The sequence below is a fragment of the Ambystoma mexicanum genome, chromosome 9 (genome assembly GCF_040938575.1).
Source record: "Ambystoma mexicanum isolate Mex_15411 chromosome 9, UKY_AmexF1_1, whole genome shotgun sequence".
Classification (NCBI taxonomy): Eukaryota; Metazoa; Chordata; class Amphibia; order Caudata; family Ambystomatidae; genus Ambystoma; species Ambystoma mexicanum.
The window spans coordinates 1,259,094,288-1,259,117,218 of NC_090931.1; positions in this window are offsets into that span (position 1 = coordinate 1,259,094,288).

A 22,931-nucleotide genomic window follows, 5' to 3' on the forward strand; every position below is an offset into this window, starting at 1 on the left:
TGCGGAAAGCTTGACCAATGGGCAGTTGAGAGAGGGGCTGGCTAGTGATGCTGCACACACACCCACTTTCAAAAGACGTAAAAAGAGCCACTGGAAGCTAGAGAGGACATTCAAATCCAGTTGCTGCAACGCGCTCTGCCGGACCACACAACATCCAGAAGATACCAGATCCAACACTTAGACTTTAAAACTCCAAAGAACTTGATTCAGAACTCAAAGCAAGGGCCTAAACCCACAAACTGAGAACTCTTCTCAGCAGGCCTCAGCATCCAGCAAACCTAACAGCGGTAGCAGCATCCAGGAGACGTGCAGATCAGCGCTGTGTCCAGAGAAAGCTGTGCAGAAAGATCCAGGAGCTGTGCACAGACGCTGTACCCAGAGATCCAGGAGCCGGGCCAGGAGCAGTGTCAGACCAGACCAGCAGAGCAGAGACCTGCCTCCTAACTGTCACCTGTCATTTGTAAAGCTGCACCACTGTCATTTGTCAATTCTGCAGCTGCAAAGCTGTCACCTGTCATTTTGAGTTTACTTTAAATCCAAAAAACTACCTTTATTTAATCGTCCGTATCTCTGGAACCGTTTGGGCTAGAAACTTGGTTTAACTTTCCTCTGAAAGCTTAGTTTCTTAGCTTTTCAACGAACCTAGAATCGACTTGCTACTCGTGCCGTAATCATGATTCACGCACTCGCGAATTTTGCCGCGATTTGCGATTTGGTTAAAAATCCAGCCACGTGTAACCATCAGCAGTCATTTCTTTCCTTGCTAAAAATTCGTCTGCCTCTTAATCACCATCTCTGAATCATTGCTAAAGTGAGCCTGAACTCATCCCAAGTAGCTACTACTCACCCTGAACCTCCTAAAGGGAATTAAAAGCATTTTCAGCATATTTCTCACTTCATTGCCACCACATTCAAAGCACTTGGGTCTGTGTTTCAAAACTCCTATCTGTTGTATAAGCTGCTGGGGGGGAATTGAACTGAATTCTATTTGATTGCATTCCTAAGAACTGAGTGCTCTCCTCTTCATCTCCTTACATTGCATAAAGGGGGGGGGGTGAATTGTCCAAGAAAGTGATTACATTGTCTTTTGCTGAAATCCTATCAAGTTATTTTCTGTACTGCATTTTCATTCCACATTGCATCTATTTGAAACCATAAAAGTATTGTTGCTATCTTATCCATCCTATACCCACTCATCATTGATTATAAAGAAGTGTGCTAGTGCCAGACTATCCATTATTGATTACTGCTCAGATTAAGTGTGATATTCAATTATTAATTCATTATAAAAGTGTGATATATATATATTGTTTAAATTCTCAAATAAACCTTTTAAACTTGCAAAACAGAACTACTTCTTGGCTCAGTGGGGTCAGGGGGATTCCAAGAGAGGGGTGTTATATAGGGGCAGTCATCCAGAACTCATGAACTGGACATAAAGATATATCAATAAGGGTTTCCATTCAGTATCCCAGACTAGGCATTGACTTAGCTGTAGTGTTGAATTGAATCCTCTTACACAGCACAATCCCCCACATATCCACAGAGTGCCGGAGGGACCAGTCAGATGTCGGCGGGTGGAAGCAGCACAATCCCCCACAGGACCTCAGAGCGCCGGAGCGACCAGTCAGTTGCCGGCGGGTGGAAGCAGCACAATCCCCCACAGGATCACAGAGCGCCAGAGGGACCAGTCAGATGCCGGCGGGTGGAAGCAGCACTACCCCCCCACAGGTCCACAGTGCGCCAGAGGGACCAGTCAGATGCCGGCGGGAGGAAGCAGCACTACCCCCCACAGGTCCGCGGAAGCAGGACAATTCTCCACAGGTCAAGGGAGTGCCGGAGGAGCCAGTCGGATGCCGGCAGGTCCCTACCCAGAAGGGACCCAGAGATCCGTGATGGGGACGGCCCGTAGATGATAGGAGGGATCCAGGCAGTCACGACCCAGCCGATGGTCAGGATGAATCAACAGACGCAGGCAGGCGCAAGCAGTAGGGTCCTCACACCAATGAAGAGGGCCACCAGAGACAGGGAAAACCAAGATGGCGGCGGACAGTCACTACCCAGATGGGACCCCGAGGTCCGGAATTGAGATGGGCCAGAGACAACAAGGAGGGATCCAGTCGGACGTAAATCAGCTGAGAGTCAGGGTGGCCGATGCCGCAGCAGGCTCCAGGATCGCTGCAGGCGCTGGTGACACCCGGAGGCTAACAGTGTACAGCGCCGTCGCAGCCGACCACAGCACGGGAAGGGTCACCGCGAGAGCCGGGCAGATGGCAAAGTAGGAGGAGGCCTCACCCGAAGCCGATGCAGCAGCGGCTGAAAGCGGGTCTGATTTTGGCAGAGGTCGGAGCCGGAGGGACCCCAGGAGCAGGGCAGCAGGAACGGACAAAGGTAAGTGGCAGAATTGCTGTTTAAATTGTTTTATTTTCAGAAAGATTCAGCCTGAGTAGAGGAGGCGCCGGCACAGGCAGCCGAACTTCTCGGCCCCCTGGTGACTTTCCCCTAGAGTACCTTCAGGGTCTGTCTAACCTCCCGTAGTTCATAATTGAAGTAATCATAGCCCCTGTCCATTAAGTCTAAGAGCCGGGCCAGGATCGGAAAGAACAACTCGTCAACCACTATGGTGTCCCCCCACCCATTCCTGGCTGGGCTCTCCCCCGTCTTAGCCTCTAAAGGCCCTCTAAAGGCCCTGTCCCAAACAAGTTTTCCAGAGGTGCTTGGGCGCCTCCAGCTCCCCGCAAATACATCTCATCGGCCTAGGGGAACAAAATACATCACAACTACCGGGTGCCATTGAATCTGGTTGAAAAAATTTCATTTCTGTTAAGTCCTGAGCACGAGAGGGAGACTCAGGAGAAACCCACTAATTTGTTCTAACATCCAAAGATAGTCTAACGCGCTTCCCCAGCGAAACCACAGGGACCAGTATAGACACATCAGACACCAGGTCCATCCTCTGAGCTGAAGCCCCACACACAATGTCCTTGACATTGTCTTCGATTCTTGTTAGCGTCTGAGCAAGGTTACCCATGACTGCTGTGAGCAAAGACCCAGGGCCATGGGCCAAAGCACCTAGAATGCTCAAAGCAGCTGTGCCCTCCAAAGCCTCCACTGGACTACACTGCCCTGGAGGCGCCCCCACAACAGGGGATAACGGGGCCGCTAGAAAACCCAAGCTTGCCATTGAAGGGGAAGTTGATGGGTGGAGAGTAAGGGAGTCCCCATCAACCGTGGATAAACCCGTGACATTTGGCAGTCACTGGCACACATCCCCTGCTTCTGAGAGTGGGCACCATTGTTAGTTTCATAAAAGTCTTCCTCCTTGCCAACAGCTAGGTAAGTGTGAAACCGGGGAAAGTGGGACCAGTCGCCCCATTACGCTCTGTTGCTCCGTCGAGCTTCCCTGTTTTCCGGATTAGAGGAAGGCATTCAATGCCAAAGTAAATGGTGAGACTGCAGATCACTTCAATTGCTGCAATGGGTTCAGAACTGCTACTATAGTCCACAGATAATGCCAAATGTTTCAGCCAACGATAATAGTGGCCTTTGGCCTTCGGGCCTTATTATTGTATATATATAATTATTAGGCCTCTATAGACCTGCACGGCTCACTTTTCCCGGCAGTCACTGTGCTTACCAAAAGAGTAAAAGGTGGCCCTTTCCTTCTGTGGAGGGCCTGAATTGTGGCTCACCAGCTACACACCGAGGGTAGAAGTGGGGGACAGGAATGAGGGATGAGAAGTTAGGTGCGAAAAAGTCTGAATTACCGCACTGGTCAAGCCTATAATGCCTAAAATCCACGGCAGACTCCAGCTGACTTCAAGTAGCTCTCTGCTGCAGGTAGACACTCCTCTCATCTCACCTAGTCTCCTAACTCCTGCAGCTTCTGCTCTGCTTTGCACAAAAGCAAGAGGAAAGCACCTATCGCTGTCAAGCCGTCAAACCCGACCACAACTGTAGCTGCTTCCGACAGCTTAGAGCAAATGGTCTTTTGAATGTTTATTTACATCATTTTATGAATGTATTGTAGTTGCGGTTTCTAAACTTGGACTCTGCAAATGAACTCACGCCTGAATATACATTGACAAGAGGTAACTCAAACTCTACGATTGATTGTATGTTTCTTTCCCAGTCACTGTTGGATAGCTGCCAATGATTTACCATTCAGGTAGCTGACCAAAGTGACCATCTCTTGTTGAGAGACACTTTAGAGGGTAAAAGGTACACTAAAGCCAAAAGTCTCACTAAAGAGGTTGTGGTTAACGATGCAGGTAATCATATCAGTTACAGGCCCAAAACAGTTGAAAGGTTTAATTCCCAACTTGCAAGATTTTGTAGAAGTTTGGCCTTGCAAGAAAAACTGCAGTTATTTTCTGACCCAGTTTTACCTTCTTTAAAAACACTGTAGACAAAGGTGCTGAAAAGCAACAAACATGGGCAGAAATAGGAAAAAGCACACATTTGATTAGTGGGTTCAGGAGAAAGAAAGGGAGCTAAAAGGCCAACTACTGAAAAATTAGACCTGATTTAGGGAATTGGCAAAGAGCAAATGCCCTAGAGTAAACTTATAAAAACTTGCTTATGGGATATAAAGCAAAACTGTGCCAATCTGATGGAGAATTAATGCGAAAAGTGTTAACAACAAACGACTCCAGCGTTTTCTGATTGCTTATGAATGAGGACCCGACGTATCAGGAAGGTAAAACATTAAATTAAATCCTATGCCTGAACACATTTGTGGAAAGTATTCAGTTGATCTATATGGTTGATTAAGTGAAGGTATGTTTTGCCCAGTGATCTCAAAAGATAAATCGTGGGATCTTCAGACGGATGTAGATTATATTGAATACCCAACCAGAAAGGCTAACTCCTCTTGGGCTGGTGGCCCTGATGTGTTGTCGATATATATTCTGAGAGGGGATAGCGAGTTGTGGGCTTTCATACTCCCATCCCTGTTTCAGAATATTCTACCAACCGAAACAATATCCGAGTCCTGGAAGATTTCCTATCTGATTCCCAAATTTAAGAACGGGGACAGGGCACAACCCAAAAACTATCATGCCATAGCCTTAATGGATGTCGGAAGTAAGATCTTCTAAACCGTTCTCCTGAGGGATCTCAACATCTGGGCTGAGTTTTTAGATAAATGGGATGTACATCAAGCTGGCTATCACAAGGGCCTACGCACCCAACTGAATGGTTATATGTCACTCCTACTTAAAACAAGACAAGCCAGGGAAGGGAAACTTTATATTGCCTATATTGTCCTTTCCTCTGCTTTTGATAAAGTAAGTTGAGCCATACTATGGAGAAGGCTTAAGGACTTGAATGTTCCTAACAGCGTTTTGGAAATTCTGATCTCCATTCCTACAAATACAAAAGTAATGGTACGCCTCAATGGGATTGGACGTATGTCTAGGGCAATAAGCACTAAAAGAGGCCTTCAACAAGGATGTGTACTTGTCCAAGCACTTTTTAATTTATATTTGGCAGATTTAGGTGAATTTATGAAAACGGTAAGGGTATTTCCCACTCGTATTGGCACATTTCCCCTCCAATAACTGGCGTATGTAAACAATCTGGTCATCTTGCAGCATTGTTCAGATGCTCTATCCGAATTTAAGGAGGAACAACAACTCGAAATTAATACCCAGAAATCTAAAATCATGGTCTCCTCAAAGAAGAGGGATAAGATCAAGTATAAATGGAAGGTAAATGGGGAGAAGATTGGTATTATTGATCAGTACATCTATTTGGGTTTCAAAATTTAATCGACCGCAGTGGGGCATACTTTTGACAAACTTAAAATGAAATGTCGGTATTTACTGCCCCAATAAAAAAGATAAATCATAGGTATGCCCGCTTCTCCCTTCTGCCTATAATTAAATACTATAAGGCTAAAGTCACTCTTGCCTCACTCTATGAAAAAGAGCTACTGTTTATAGCTAAAGATTTTGAATGGCAGAAACTGGAGGGGTTGATCTGGCGAAGATCGCTTGGCCTTACAAACTGTGTTCCAGTAGCAATACTGAGATATGAACTGGGCCTCATCTCACTGACTTGTATGATGAAATGGAGCGATCTCTCATTTTATAGGAAATGTCTTGATCCACCTAAAAAATCATTATTATCATTTTGAATCAGGTCATGAGAAAGACAAGTTGTATGCATCTCACCAACTGGGTAAACTAATGTGAAGATCTTTTACTAAAAATAGATTGTATAAGTGGGTGCCTTGCATTGTAACCCCTCCAAGTAACATGTGTGAAACCAGGGATTCCATTTATAAGTACACACTCTTTAGATATAAGGTGCTTCAGGAGAAATGTTTCAAATGTACTGCGGCCTACATTAACAAATGTCGCTGTCCAAAATGGAGATATAACTTTCTTAGACTTAGGGCCTCATTACACGGACGGCGGTGGACCAAGGTGCTATTAGCACCTTGGTCCATGCCGGTAAAATACCGGCACCGCCTTGGTGGAAAGGGGAATTACCGCCCTATTCCAAGGTTGGTGGGGCGGTAATTCCCCCTTCCCCCATTGCCCTTCCCCATTCCCATTTTTGCCCCATAGGGCATAATGGGAATGGGGAAGGTGCTAATTACGGCACCTGCGGTACCGTAATTAGCTCCCTGGTCCCTTTGCGGGTTGGTTTTTAACGCCTGCAAAAAGCAGGCGTTAAATTCTCCAACCCGCAAAGGGACCTCGTAGTAAGGCGGTAAGGGTTTACCGGTACCGGTAAACCCTAACCGCCTACCATGTAATGAGGCCCTATTAGACTAAATTTGTCGCCAACAAGGGAAGCTGTGGGAGCTAGGTCTACCACACCAAGAAAAGATCTAAAGTGTAGACTATGCGAGAAGGGGAAAACAATTGAGACCTTCGATCACTTCCTGACAGAATGTCCTAAAACCCTACATCTCAGAACAAAACAGTTGAAACGATTTCAGCAGGATATGAATATTTAGGACAGTCTCCATTGTGGAATAGGATATTGTGTGGGAACCAGCTATCCTTAAATTTTATTTTTTGGATGAATGTTTTAACTTGTATAGTGTTTTATATCTTAAGGTATAGCATTGTATGAGAATGTTTTAAAGTGTATTGTTTGTGGTTTAATTTAAACCAAATACACAAATAAAAATAAGAAAAAAGAAAAAAAAGAGAATGTCCTGCAGTGCCCAAAGGTTCTGGTGCCTGAGGATTGTTCCCTTCTCATGTGGTTGTTTGTGCAGTGGCATCTCCGAAACTGACCCTGGCTCCCGGTACTTTCCTTGTCCCTGATTTTCACTTCTGATACCAGGGGCAAGGCAGCCACCACAGCCAGGAGAGAGCACAAGGACGTGGTCACCTTGAGAGTAGGAGGGCTCTTCCATCTGATGGGATGGCTCGACAAGTCAACTATCTTTTCTCTATCTGGACCCCATTTTCCTCTTCTGGGCTGGACTGTGCTGGTGAGGTCAAACAGCCTGGTGGCGATAATCTATCTAATCCATTAAGAGGCTAGAATATTTAACTCCAGTATTGCCTGCACAGAACAGGGACTGTTTTCCCTGGTTGCATTCTACCTTCACCCATTGCAGAACATTGTTTCCCTCTTCAGGTGCACTGGTAGTTACCAGGGATGAATTCATATCGATTTAAGGAGGGTTCATATTTCCCATCCTGTTTTATTTTCTGTAACATATAACCCACCAGTATCTTGCTGTTGTGATAGGAGCAGGTACTCTGGCATGGGTTCTGAGCTTTCTCTCTGCCCTGGACATCTTGCTTTCTGTATGCTCAAGTACCACTGCCCAGGTTCAAAATACAGTTTGCAACGGAAGTAACTCCATCATTAACATGTGCACGGTATCCCTCCATCCTGATTATTGCTCCTTTAGTGGTTGTTCCACCCCCTGGTTGCTGCATTCCGCTCCATCTCCTCTTCAGTATCCTTCCCCTGACAAAAGAGTGATATGTGGGCTTCTGAGCATTTGGGGAACTCTCCAGAATGGGCTCCCATCTTCCAGGACCCCCAGAATGTTTGGAATTTTGAGTCAGATGATCTATTGTCATGATCTCTGCTTCCAAAAGGTCAGGGTTTTCCCAACTCCCTTGGAAGCAGATCCATAACCCAGGTTCCGAGTGCCAACCAGTCCCAATTGGGACCTTTTGGACCCAGTCCTGGCGCCAGTGGCACCAGGCTCATAAATATGCCCAGTCCCAGCGCTGGAAGCGCCGGGCTCATAATGCTTGGGTAGACTTACCTGCAGCAGACCATGCTGCTTACTTGCCTGCCAGTTGAGCCTCGATCCTCTTCTGTTTGGAACTACTTTTCCTGTTGGGTGGGGCAGGAGCCACTCCCTAGATTCAGAACACTGGAACTCTTCTGGAAAGCAGGAACTCTTTTCTTACCTAGGCGTGGCTGTGGAAGGAGACACCTAAGCACTACAGGAGGCTATTTAAACCACACCCGATGGATGAATCTTGCTTTGCGTTATTCTGCATCCTCTGCAGCAGAACGCTCATCGTGTCTTCTGCATCTGATCCTGGGCCTAAGGAAAAAGGCTTACCATCCTGAATCCAGTCTTCAGCAACACCTATAAAGACAAGAAAGAACAGGTTAGCATTACGGTCTTCAGTGACAGCTCTTCACTTACCTGGTCCATCGGCTGTCACCAACGCCTAGCGCTGCATTCCGGCATCTGAAAGACAAAGTCTTACCTACTCTTCGTGCGCTCCGGAGGTCTTCACACTGCATTCCGGCATCTGAAAGACAAAATCTTACCAACTCTTTGCACGCTCCGGAGGCCTTCGGCGCTGCATCCCGCATCTGAAAGACAAAACAAGGTGCGTTTAAAGACATTGGGGAACTTTAATAGTCACGTGCCATTACTCCTTTCCACATCCAACCCAGTGGGTATTCCGGCACCCTGCAGCCGCTCCGAACTTGTACCTGCAAAATAAAAAGACAGTTAGAGCGCATCGTGAAGCAGGCAACAAGCGCTTACTTACGTGCTTCCAGGCGCTTCTATTCTTCACACGGGCTCCATCTTCAACTCACTTCAGCCCGTCATCCGCCATCGCCGGAACCCTGCAAAACAAGAGACATCATTACTAAAGACTTTAAAGACATTAGAATTACTCGAAACTTACCGTTCGTGCAGTAAACGACGGACAGCAGTCCTCTGAAGTCAAGAGGCCTGCTCCCCTTATCCAGTGAAGAAACTGGTTACAGCGCCCTGCCCCGAGGCAGATGGAGAGCACAGCGTTCACTTACCTAAGGTGAGAGCGTTAACCTTTGGGGTTCTACAGGAGAAGAGAAAGGGAAGAAGAGAGAGACATTCAATAACCCAGTTCCTTAATCCCATATTTTCTATCTGCAGACATCTTACCCTTCGAGTCAGACATACAGTGCACAGAAGTCCAGCCCAAAGAGCCAGCCGTGTGTTACACATCACCTTTGAAGATACGGTATACGCCCAGTCAAGACCGGCGCCTCTACGGGAATCAGGTGAGCGTTACAGAACGCAAAGCCTACCACAAAACTCCCGTCCAGGCGCTATGGAAACCTCGGATACCGACCAGCTAGCCCAGTTACTTGGGGAACTAAGGGCAGAAGTGCATGCAGCCCGTCAGGAAACGAACGCTCTAAGAAGGGAACTGATTATTTCCAAGGAGCGAACAGATGATCTCGCTAGACAATTGCTACAGTCACAAGCCGGACAGACCCTGTTACCCGCATCTGGGGGAAATCTTCCTTCTACATCCTCTATGAATCCAGTGCAGATCAACCTACCTGGGAATGTACCTCTGGCTCCGCCCAAACGATTTTCTGGTGACCCAAAGAGGTTTGCAGTATTTATCAATCAGTGCCGGTTGCATTTCTTATGCCGGCCAGCAGCCTTTCCAACTGATCAAGCTAAAGTAGCTTTCGTGCTTTCGTACCTTAGTGGCAATGCGGCAGACTGGTCGATCCCTCTAGTAAATCAAGATGATCCGGTCCTCCATGATTTTCAAGCTTTTCAGCTCAGTATGGAAAAACTGTTCGCAAGACATTCACAGGGGCAGGCCTTGGACAATGAGCTTCTTTCGTTGCGACAAGGTAATCAAGACCTTTTGGCTTATATTGCGTCTTTCAACAGACTGATAGTGGAAACTCAATGGCCTGAGGACAAAAGGATTACGCTGTTTTATAGAGGTCTACGTGGAGAGCTCAAAGATGTGTTAGCCCAAGTAGTGAATCCCCCACAAGATTGTTCGGACTATATAGACTTAGTTGTTCAAATAGATCACAGGCTGCAGAACAGGAAGGCCGATCGTTCCAAGTTTGATGCTCGAGTATTTTCCAAACCGCCAACTCCTTCCAAAGGAGTAGACTCCGGGGAACCCATGCAAATAGGGGGTCTGAAAGGTCCTCTAACACAAAAGGAGCGGGAAAGGAGAAAACAGTTGCAATTATGCCTCTATTGCGGAAACTCAGGGCACTTTCTTCGAGACTGTCCGGTGAAACCTGCCAAGAAGGCAGTAGGAGCTGCAGTTACCAAAGTTACAAACTCTGAGCAGGGAAACGACCTCGCCCGACAAGAATAGAGGTCCTCTTGCCGAGCGTGAAAACCAGTTCCGTGACCTCGCATTTCGTGATACCTATGGTCCTCATTAGCCCTGATAATCCGGATCGATTACATGCAATTGAAGCTTACGTCGACAGCGGTGCCATCGGCAATTATGTGGATCATGAAATGGTTTTGAGGATGAATCTAACTCTTTGTCCCAAGGCTGTAAAGGACGTCATTACTACGGTGGATGGTACGGAGATAGCCTCCGGGCCAGTAACGCATACCACTCAAGAGGTGACGCTAGTAAGTCAAGATGGACACCATGAGAAGATCGTGTTCGATGTGATCAAGGCCCCTCAGTTTCAGATTATTCTAGGAATACCTTGGTTAGAGAAACACAATCCTCTGATCGATTGGCGAGCAAGAACGGTCCAGTTTCCAGAATGTGTCTCTACTTGTCACCCTCCACCTGGTGTTGCACTGGCAGCAATTTCTTCAGAGACTCCCCAGTTACCTCCCGAATACCTAGAATACCAAGATGTTTTCCGGAAGGATCAGGCTAACTCTCTACCTCCTCATAGGTCTTATGACTGCCAGATAGACCTGATACCTGGATCTACTCCTCCTTGTAGTAGAATTTATGCCCTCACCGAGCCTGAGAACCTTCACCTTCGACAATACCTGGATCAATACCTGGCAAATGGGTTTATTCGTCCTTCCAAGTCCCCTGCTTCTTCAGCTTTGTTCTTCGTTCCAAAAAAGGAAGGAGACCTTAGAACTTGTATAGATTATCGCTCCCTGAACCAGATCACCGTTAAGAATAGATATCCGTTACCTTTGATCCCTGAACTCCTGGACCAAGTCAGAAAAGCATGCATATATACAAAGCTGGATCTTAGAGGAGCTTACCACTTGGTACGAGTAAAAGAGGGTGATGAATGGAAGACGGCCTTCCGCACCAAGTATGGGCTATTTGAATATCAGGTCATGCCCTTCGGACTTTGCAATGCCCCGGCCGCCTTTCAATATTTTATGAACGATGTCCTCAGAGAGCTCATAGATGTGTGTGTTGTTGTTTACATTGACGACATCCTCGTTTATTCTTCATCGGAATCTGAACATCGGAAACACGTGAAAATGGTCCTCGAAAGATTGCGTCAACACAAACTTTTCGCTAAGTTGGAAAAATGTGTTTTCAACGTGACTGAAGTTGAATTCTTGGGATTCATATTATCACCTGGCGGAGTGCGTATGGATTCAAAGAAGGTCGATGCAGTTCTCAAATGGCCATCACCATCCTCCGTAAAAGGTGTGCAAAGCATGTTAGGCTTCGCTAACTTTTACCGCAGGTTTATCCCCGAATTCTCTCGAATAGTCCAGCCCATCACTGCCTTGTTAAAGAAAAACAAACGTTTTGAATGGTGTACCGAGGCGGAACAAGCTTTCCAGGATTTGAAGACTAAATTTATCTCTGCACCAATCTTAAAACACCCTCGCCCCGAACTCCCCTACATCGTGGAAACTGATGCTTCAAGCCTTGCCATGGGGGCAGTTCTATCACAAAAGGACCCGGTAACCAATCAGTTGCATCCCGTGGCATTTTGGTCCCGCAAATTCTCGCCTCCTGAAATCAATTACACGATTACTGACAAGGAACTTCTGGCTATCAAGTCTGCCTTTAAGGCTTGGCGGCATTATCTGTTGGGGGCCCGACACACCGTTACTGTGATTACGGATCACCGAAACCTGCAATATTTGAAAACCGCAAAAGCCCAATCCTCTAGACAACTCCGTTGGGCATTATTCTTTGCCGAGTTTGACTTCATAATTACCTATCGACCTGGTACAAAGAACGGTAAAGCTGATGCCCTTTCTCGGATGGGAGTGGAAGAACACTTGATCAACCCTAAACCTGTACCAATCATTCCCGAACAAAGTATTCTGGTTGTAATCGCCACAGAATCCATAGAGGAAGTTAAGGATAAAGCCAGGCAACTTGTAACTCCAGCAGACATACAGAATTGGCATCTGCAGGGAAAGGACTTTGCAGTAAAGGACAACTTATTGTATTTCCAAGAACGATTATACCTACCCAGCACAGATTTACAGAAAAAAGTAATCTCTTGTTATCACGATTCTTTAATGGAAGGACATCCCGGTATGGCCAAGACCTCAGAAAAGATCAAGCGCTACTTCTGGTGGCCGTCTTGGAAAAAAGATATCAGAGACTTTATAATGTCCTGTGGAGTATGCGCCCAAAACAAGAGTCAAAATGAAAGACCAGCAGACCTCTTACGCCCTATTGACATCCCACCTCGCCCTTGGCATACGCTTTCTATGGACTTCATCACGGATCTACCTCCATGCTCCGGATACAATACGATTCTAGTAATCGTGGACTTATTCTCCAAGATGGCGCATTTCATTCCGCTCAAAGGCTTGCCAACAGCAGCAACTCTGGCCCGAGAATTTCTCGAAAACATCGTCCGACTGCACGGTTTTCCTTCGGTTCTAATTTCGGATCGAGGTAGTCAATTTATTTCTCATTTTTGCCGAAGTTGCTGTCGGTCGGCTCAAATTGATGTGAGACTATCGACCAGTCACCACCCTCAGACCGACGGACAAACCGAGAGGACCAATCAAACTCTGGAACAGTATTTACGCTGCATGCTGCAACAAACTGAAAAAACTTGGAAAGACATCCTTTGGATAGCCGAATATGCCTACAATAACTCTGTCCATTCGGGAACTGGGAAAACCCCGTTTTTTCTTTTGTACGGCAGTCACCCTCGAACCTCGGAGTTGGATCCCCTCCAAGATCTTGAAACACCAGCAGTAGACTACCTGCATTCTACAATCACCCAAGCCTTTAAGGAAGCTGTTTCTCACCTTCAAAGGGCTAAAGAACAATACAAGAAAGGAGCAGATCAACATCGGAAGGAAGCCCCTCAATATCAAGTAGGGGATCAAGTCTGGTTATCCACCAAATATCTACCTCTAAAAGGGCCACGCACATTCAACCCAAGATACCTTGGTCCCTATTCCATCACTACCATAGTAAACCCAGTAGCGGTGAAGTTGGACTTGCCCCCGCACATGAAGATACATCCGGTCTTCCACGTATCTCTATTAAAACCCGTGCAACCTCAAACCCGACTAACTAAATCTCCAAAACCTATCCTAGTTGATGGAGAACTCGAGTTTGAAGTCAAAAGCATTCTGGACTCCAAGATCTCCAAATCTAAACTATTTTACCTAATTGACTGGAAAGGCTACGGCCCCCAAGAGAGATCCTGGGAACCTGCTGAATATGTCCACGCTCCTCGCCTAATCAAAAGATTTCACCGAACATTTCCTGACAAGCCAAAACCACCGGAGAAGCCCGGTTTGGGAGGGGCCTTGAGGGGGGTACTGTCATGATCTCTGCTTCCAAAAGGTCAGGGTTTTCCCAACTCCCTTGGAAGCAGATCCATAACCCAGGTTCCGAGTGCCAACCAGTCCCAATTGGGACCTTTTGGACCCAGTCCTGGCGCCAGTGGCACCAGGCTCATAAATATGCCCAGTCCCAGCGCTGGAAGCGCCGGGCTCATAATGCTTGGGTGGACTTACCTGCAGCAGACCATGCTGCTTACTTGCCTGCCAGTTGAGCCTCTGATCCTCTTCTGTTTGGAACTACTTTTCCTGTTGGGTGGGGCAGGAGCCACTCCCTAGATTCAGAACACTGGAACTCTTCTGGAAAGCAGGAACTCTTTTCTTACCTAGGCGTGGCTGTGGAAGGAGACACCTAAGCACTACAGGAGGCTATTTAAACCACACCCGATGGATGAATCTTGCTTTGCGTTATTCTGCATCCTCTGCAGCAGAACGCTCATCGTGTCTTCTGCATCTGATCCTGGGCCTAAGGAAAAAGGCTTACCATCCTGAATCCAGTCTTCAGCAACACCTATAAAGACAAGAAAGAACAGGTTAGCATTACGGTCTTCAGTGACAGCTCTTCACTTACCTGGTCCATCGGCTGTCACCAACGCCTCGCGCTGCATTCCGGCATCTGAAAGACAAAGGCTTACCTACTCTTCGTGCGCTCCGGAGGTCTTCACACTGCATTCCGGCATCTGAAAGACAAAATCTTACCAACTCTTCGCACGCTCCAGAGGCCTTCGGCGCTGCATCCCGCATCTGAAAGACAAAACAAGGTGCGTTTAAAGACATTGGGGAACTTTAATACTCACGTGCCATTACTCCTTTCCACATCTAACCCAGTGGGTATTCCGGCACCCTGCAGCCGCTCCGAACTTGTACCTGCAAAATAAAAAGACAGTTAGAGCGCATCGTGAAGCAGGCAACAAGCGCTTACTTATGTGCTTCCAGGCGCTTCTATTCTTCACACGGGCTCCATCTTCAACTCACTTCAGCCCGTCATCCGCCATCTCCGGAACCCTGCAAAACAAGAGACATCATTACTAAAGACTTTAAAGACATTAGAATTACTCGAAACTTACTGTTCGTGCAGTAAACGACGGACAGCAGTCCTCTGAAGTCAAGAGGCCTGCTCCCCTTATCCAGTGAAGAAACTGGTTACAGCACCCTGCCCCGAGGCAGATGGAGAGCACAGCGTTCACTTACCTAAGGTGAGAGCGTTAACCTTTGGGGTTCTACAGGAGAAGAGAAAGGGAAGAAGAGAGAGACATTCAATAACCCAGTTCCTTAATCCCATATTTTCTATCTGCAGACATCTTACCCTTCGAGTCAGACATACAGTGCACAGAGGTCCAGCCCAAAGAGCCAGCCGTGTGTTACACATCACCTTTGAAGATACGGTATACGCCCAGTCAAGACCGGCGCCTCTACGGGAATCAGGTGAGCGTTACATTTATACTCTTGTCTTCCTGCCCTTCCCTTCTTCATCTTGAGTATTTACATCAATGTATCTAGATGCTCTTAGGGCATTGGGTGATCTGAGGGGGTTGTTAGACAGAGGCTTATGGCTCTCTCCTTACAGAGGACTGGCCAGTATTGGGCCAATCAATAACCCCCCTCCATACTGGGATCTCCCTCTAAGCTGACTTGGTTGCCCGTCTTTAAGCTTCTTCTGAAATGTTGCTTGTTTCCTATTTCTCTTCGCTTTCATTTCTTCCAGGGGGTTTGTTTCTGGTCTACTTGTGAACCCTACATCTTCTTTCTGCCATGAAATCCTGACCTTATTTCAGCTGGCCAAAGTCCAAATGCTCCTTCTTTGGCGTAGGTGTAGGCAGACCACGTGGTGGTGCTATCATACTCTTTGGGTGTAGGGAGAAAGGCTGAAAGATAATTGGATCATTTCATTTCCATCCAGAGCATAGCTTGCGTACTCGTTCACTTTGGACCATGTCACGTAGGTATAGGAATAAGACTCTGTGGCTCCCTACACCTGGATGTTGTACTCATCTTATCTTTGGCTCATGACCTGGCTGTTTCTATGGTTATGCAGGACTTAAAGGACAAAGGCAGAACTCTGGACATGCATTCATGGGTCTTCTTTGAAAGACATTTGTCGGGCCACCATATGGACCAGTATGGTCACAATACTTCAGCATTCTTCACTATACCTTCCTGATGACTTTGTGGTTTCTAATCTGAAAGTACAGTTGTAGAACTGTGGGTTCAACTATACATATTGAGCAGGTGTGCTTCATCTGCTGTAGTGTATTTGCTCTTCTGATATGGTGCCCAGTCTCAGAGAGGAAATCCTCATTATTTATAGACTGGAACGAGAAGAGGGACGAGGGGGTGATGCACTGATCCTGCTTCCTGACCCTCCCTCAGTTGGGCCTGGTCACCTGTTTTGGGGAGCAGGCGGGTTTACGGGTGGGTATCCCTCTTTTCAATTCTGTGGTCAGAGGGGAGGAGCTTTCACTCTGAGAGATGCAACATTTTGTGACAACTTGGTTGCTTGTCCAAAAGGTGGGATCCCCTCATTATTTAAAGACTGGGAAGAGGAAAAGTAGCACTCAGTATCATAACGAATACTGGCCACAGTACATTCATTTTGCACAACCCTGCTGGCCAGATATGACACCTAGTTCAGAATTATCATAAGTACAATATTTACCACACAAGAAAACTGTACTCAAAGGCCTCCTCTGGCATAATGATTCATTCTTGATTTGCCCTGTGTGAGGGATTATCTAATTGGTAGCAACAGATAACATATGTCCAGAGAGGAAATGAGGACAAGCATTGGCAATGCCAACAATGTTGTCTTTTCTTTAAACATGGGAAAGGCATGATTTGCCAGGCACTATGTAATAGCACTAATTGGCCATTAATGGTAGCAGCTGCAAAATGGTTCAAGTACCTGGGCATATAATAACAGTGTCTGGCAAATTCCTATTTTATAGTTATAAACAAGCTGAAACTGTTGGCTTTTCCAATGCTTGTTTTTAACAGGACCCCAGGGAAGGATACACATCCTTCTTTATAAATCAAGTGGCTGAAGGCAGACCCGGTGAATACAGCTTTATTACACCAGTAGAGTGTTTACAGTGCCAATTAAGCCATTACCTCTCAGAAGACTGCTTTGAAGGAACACTGGCAGGAACTTCGAGTACAAAGTAGGATGGTTAAGCTTTAGAAAGCTAGCTCAAAGAGATTCTGTAAGTGTGTGTTTTTGGCAGGGAGGGACAGGAAGTGCGTGGGCATGGCCATAGGGATTAGCAGGTCATAGGCAGTCAATAGGTGGGTAAATAACCAATCAACACCTATGCTCATTGTGTCCCTCCTCGTACGCCATCTCCCCATAGCAGCTGTACTCCAATGCAATAGCTTCAGCTTATAGCACCACCCTGCAGCCAAAACTAAAAAGCAAAAATAAGTTACAAGATGGGGGCAACAATGTTCTATCCTACAAAATCACCATAGGCAATGCAGTGCAAATGCTGCAAGCTAATCCTTACCGTTGTCTTTTCAATATACATACAAACTGCGCTTGCGGTTGGATGGGTGATCAGGGAAACGCAATTAAAAATCTAGCAATGGTGTACAAGAAAGTTTAATATTCACAAACAGAGACTGAATATCCGGGAAAACGGATTGTAGGTTTATGTATAAAACACATAGCAGAAAGTAACCGTTTGTTTGCTGTATTCAAACATGGTGATTTGCAAATCACCTTACCCGATTATCTTCATTCTATGAAAGCCAGTAGTAGACACAGTAGAGTACTGTTATCTGATTTCAACTGTCTTTGAGAACTAAGGAGAAGCCTAAAATGTCTTAAAAACGTTCACTCTCATGAGAGTTTACAAAAAAGCAACTTAAAAAATAAAGTGAGTAAAACATCATCATCAAAGTTAAGTGCATGCATTTTCCAAGCACTTTCCTTTCGTGCACACGTGGGCTGCCAACATGTCATTTTGGCAGTATAAGATTAGGTACAGAGAACATCTGTGTGACCACCGAACGCTACAGGTGTAAGTAATTCTGAGTTTGGCGATGCAGTAAAAAATATGTAGCAATTCCGTTATTGCCTTTTTTTTGCAATGACTAATTTAGATATATTTTAACTGCACCGCAGAAATCTGAGGTTGGCCTTGAAGTGGACTATGCAGTGGCATTGGAGGAATGCTGGAGGTACATTTTCAACTTTGGTGCCAAAAACCAGCAGAATTACTGCCGACGCTAATTCCCTAAATAGCCCCAACAATGGGGATTAACACTGCCAAACTGCCATTGGGACTGTGCTGGTAACAGTAATCGCAGAAGTAACACCAGACTCATAATGAGGCCCGTGTCCCAGGCACCTGCAGGCTCACGACACACACACACACATCTCACAGGGGATTCCAATAAAGCAAGATTGTTCAATCTGCTGGCATTGCATACACTATTTTTAGTGTGCACTGTTTGCGGGACTCGCTTTGCTTCACAGTGTTTTTAAACGTATTGCTATAAATGTGCTAGTTGAAATGCATGCTAATTTAAATGACTCTCTAGGAAACTTGCATATTCCTCAAAACAACAAATGTACATGACATTAGGATGAATAGTGATTCTAACACACCCGCAATTGCCCTGAAAATGGAACCTGCTCCAGTTTGCAACTCTATTTGCACTTCTTGCTACCTTATTGACCTTTCTTTGACGTGGTGTCCTGGATAAGCTCAGCCACGCCTTTGTATGTAAACTCCAGACAGAAAAACAGTGCAAACATAATGATCATGAATCAGACAGAAGAGAAGAACTTCCACGCTCCGTTGGGAAAGAACCACGACAGTGTAATAGAGAGAGGAGGCGGAGACCTGTGGAGAGAAGAGGGCGCCTGTGAGTTTCAAACAGACTCGCAAAGTTGAACTGAAGGAATTTTGGGTGCACAGCATATAAGAGGGAGTGAAAGGCCAGACACAGCCGTGTATGCCTGGTACCATAGAGTAAAAAAGAAACTTCGTACTAAGAGGGACAGAAGGCGTCCCTGCTAGGAAAGAGGAACATACGGTGGCGTGACCACAAACAAGCCGTGCTGGACTAGGCAGTCCATGTGTGGTGCGCTCGCGGGCCTCTCCGTGAGTCAAGCAGCATTCACTCCACTCGCGCACTCAGGCATACCAAGGACACACGCCGGAGACGTGCGATGGCTCCGGTCTCCGGCGCGAACTGCCGGGGCACCGCCTTTATTTAACAACAGCGCATGCGCGAGCTCTGTGAGTCTCGCGCATGCGTAATATGTGTACCCAGTACACAACACTCCTCCTCTTCCCCCAGAAACGAACATTTGAACATGAAAACATCAAACATAACTTGCTTGTCATCAGGAGCAGGAACAGTCAAAATGTCCTCTCTAGGGGCCTGGGTCCATGATGAAGTCTCTGAACCTCTGGGGTGGCCTTCGTCCTGCCCTGCTCGGGTATCGTGGCGCTGTCTCCTCTGGGACCTCTGCCGTCTGCATATCTGCCATCGGAGGACCCTCTTCGTGCTCTGCCCCACACTCTTGTTCCGGAGCGTGGTCCGATGCCGCATCATCCTCTGCTGTCTTGATACGCTTGAAGAATGATACGTTCCGCGTGATCGTACCCCTGGCATTAGCTGCTGTGACCATGGTACCCTTCACGTGAGTTACACCCAGCGGTTGAGTCTCATAGGTTGTCGATAGCTTGCCCTCCGATCTTCTGTTTCGTACTAATACGGTATCCCCCACTGCTATCTGCCTCTCGGGGAGCCTTCTCCGTACTGTCTCTCTCTCGTTCCTGGACACTCTGTCCAACTGCACCTGCTCGTTGTCTATCACGCCTGGTTCCCGCCCTTCGGACTCAGGTATGAGCCCTCGCGGTATCCTTCTGAAAAGTGCTTCCGCCGGGGCAATTCCCGTGGAGCGGTGTGGAGTTGTACGATACTCCCGGAGGAATTCAAACAGGTTCCTTCGGAGGTCCTCCCCTCCATTTTCGGATATGCGAAAGATCTTGTTTAGGGTGCGCATGAAGCGCTCTACCTCGCCATTGGCCCTTGGCCATAACGGGGTGACTTTACGATGTTTTATTCCCCTTTCTTCACAATATCAGGCAAACACTTGCCCCTGGAACGGTGCCCCATTGTCCGAACACAACTCGACGGGGAAACCATGGGTGGCGAAAATCTTGTCCATCGCTGTGATGGTGTGATCGCTGGTCGTGGATTCGACCAGTTCCACCTCGGGATAGCGGGACCACTGGTCGGTCACAACCAGGAAGTACAGACCCCGACCGGTGGAGCCGAAGTCGGCATGGACTGTCCCCCAGGGTAGTTCACTTCTTGCCATGGATTGTACTGGTGGACCTCTTTCCGCAGGGCTGGTGGCCTGGCATGGGATGCATGCTCTCACAAATTCGTCAACCCTCTTCTCCAAATCCGGGAACCAGACCTTGAGTCTGAGGCGTGCCTTCATCCTGGTCATCCCTTGATGGCCATTCTGAGCCAGTTGAAGGACCTTTGCCGTGAGGGATCTGGGAACCACGATCCGGTGTCCCCTCAGCAGTAGTCCATCGGTCGTCACAGACAAATCGTGTCGTGCACTCCACAATGCCTGCAGGTCCTTTTGCACCTCCACATTTCTCCTGGCATTGTTCATGAGAAGGTCTTTCCATGCTCCTGAGGCCACTGCTTCCTTCGCTCTCAAAAATGCCTCGTCAGAGTTGGACTCGTTGGCAATCTCTTCCCTCGATAGGGCGATGGGAAGCGCCGACTCAACAACCAGATGAATGGAGTCCGCACAGCTCGCGACCTCCGTGGTGTCCCCTGACAGTTCAGAGCTGGGATGTCGAGACAAGTAGTCAGCAGGGTTTTGGGTCCCTGGGCGGTATACCAGTTTTACCCCGTACTCCATGAGCGATAACATCCACCTTTCTATTCTTGGTGGCAGTTTGGATGAGGCGCCAGCTAGAATGGGCAGTAGTGGTTTGTGGTCCGTCACAACTACAACTGGCTTCCCTAGGATGTATAGCCTGAAATGTTTACAGCCCCATAATATGGCGAGGGCTTCACGTTCAATTTGAGAATACCTCCTCTCGGTGCTTGTCAGTGCCTTACTGGCATACGCGATGGGCCTCATTGCTCCCTGTTGATCTGCTTGCAAAAGGACTGCCCCAAGTCCCACAGGACTGGCATCCACCACTATCTCCGATTCCCGGGCTGGGTTAAAGTATGCCATGGTGTCCAGTTCAGACAGAGCTTCTTTGATGGCCGTGAACGCTCTCTGCTCTTTACCAGTCCACGCCCATGCCACTTCCTTCCTCGTGAGAGCTCTTAACGGTTCAGAGATGGAGGCCAGGTCACAAATAAAACGTCCGCAATATGTTACCATGCCTAAAAAGCTGCGAACTTCCGCCGGGGACGTGGGTGATGATGCCTCCCTGATATCCTTCACTTTCTTCGGATCGGGTGATATACCCCCTGCGTGAAAAATGAATCCAAAAAACTCTAGACTGTCCCTCATGAATTCGCACTTCTCCTGGTGTAGTGTTAGCCCGAGGCTGTGCAGTCTGCGAAAAGTATCTTCTAGGCGCTTGATGTGCTCTGCCTCCGACCTGGCGAATACAAGAATGTCGTCCGACATATTTATGACCCCTTTCAGTCCAGACAGGGCCCCCTTGATGGAATTTTGAAAAACCTCAGCCGCGGAGGATATTCCGAAACTGAGCCTTTTATACTGGTACAGACCTTCATGGGTTGTGAAGGTCGTGATATATCTGGACTCCGGGTGGAGCTCCAGCTGGTGGTACCCTGCCCTTGAGTCCAATTTCGAAAAGAATTTGGCTCCTTGGAGTTCGCCAACAATGTCGTCCAGAGTAGGTGTGATATGACGCTCTCTTTTTATAGCCAGATTGGGCAGTCTCATATCGACGCAGATGCGTACAGCCCCCGGTTGCTTGTGCTTAGGGGCAACAACAATCGGGGAAACCCAAGGCATCGGCCCTTCGACTTTTTCGATAATGTCTCGTTCTATTAGGAGTTGTAGTTCCTCTTCCACCTGGGCCCTCAAGTGAAAAAGAATGCGACGATGTTTTAGTGCCGTCGGTCTGACTGACTTGTCGATGTGGAGCCGTACAGGTTCAGCTTTTAGCTTCCCTATCCCTTTGAAGAGTTCGTGAAAGCGTGCCAACAGACTGTTCAGATCCGACTGGTATACTGCGAATGTGAAATGCACTAGGTTGAGCGCTTCCGAAGCTGCGCAACTCAGCAATGAACGCGGGCTCACGCTAGTAACGAAAAACCTCGCCCTGATGCTGCTCCCGCCGTGGGATACTGGAGCTATGAATACTCCTTGGATGGGTAGAGGGGTGTCTTCGCCAAACGCATATATTTGGGCTCTGGACGGCGAAAGTGTCGGTGGGCCCGCAAGTGCATTGTAGTGTCTGTCCGCGAGCACACATACCGATGCTCCCGTATCGATGAGGACCGGGGTGGGAACTTCCCCAATGTTCACGGTGCATGTGGGTTTTCGTCGAGTACCTGGGCCGCTTGCTATGCTGGAGATACAGAATATTTCTCCTTCTTCTTCTTCTTCTTCTTCGGCGATGTTCATATCCTGTACCTCTTGTTCCAAAGAAGATATACCCTTCACCGTGCGGGCACCATTCCTCTCGAACCTCTCCGGCCCCCTGTTGGCTGCCACGGGCGTAGTGGCCCTACACACCCTGGCATAGTGTCCGGGGACCCCACATCTGCCACATGTCCTTGACTTAGCCGGGCACTCACCCCTGTGAGGGAGATCGTACCCACAGAATGAGCATGACTGAGGGGAGCTCGATCCCGTTGTCTTTTCCTCCGGTTTTGGTGTCCATCTGGCCTTTCCCGGCGTAAAACGCCTAACCGCAAGTGCCTCTTCCTCACATTTGGGATGAGTGGCTGCGTCCATTTTCGACCCTCTGGCTTCCGCCAGTTC